Raw genomic sequence first — 632 nt, forward strand, 5'->3', positions numbered from 1 at the left:
AGACGTGGAACAAATATTCCCCAAAGCAGAGGTATATTTTCCCAGGACAGGACAAGGTGTGTTGTGCAAGCTATTCAATCCTTCCTCCAATCACTGTGTGCCATCTCCTATCGCAAGTGAGTCATTTTTATGACTGTTCAGTTGCACGTGGTTAATTTGCGTTCAGGTAAATTTCCTCTAGCAGAAAAGATAAGGTAAGAAATCAAGCTTTTGTGTATTTAATGTGTTCACACCAACCCAGCCCCCTGATGAGCAATCAATATGATGAACATACCTTTTGGTGGTAAACATCTTTAGAAACCCTAACATTGTACCTTGGACATTGCATGCTTAAAATTATGTCGTGTTCAGTGAAGTGACAGGAAGTCCCTCCTCTTGCATTTTGGGGAAAGTGTCGGTAAGCACATACCCCCATTCTTAATTGGCTTGCAAGTAACGAATAAAGTCTTAAAATACTCTGATTGTGTTGAACCGAGTTCTCCACCCTCTGCTGAAAGAGGAATAAGAGGATATTTCCACGACACTGGCTATAATTAAAATGAACAAGGAATGATAATGATAGCTATGGAATTAATGCATGGACTGTGAAACGAACGTTTTATAATGAGATTCCTCATAAAACTCATTCACGC

Source organism: Conger conger, chromosome 3 (assembly GCF_963514075.1).
Source record: "Conger conger chromosome 3, fConCon1.1, whole genome shotgun sequence".
NCBI classification, from domain to species: domain Eukaryota; kingdom Metazoa; phylum Chordata; class Actinopteri; order Anguilliformes; family Congridae; genus Conger; species Conger conger.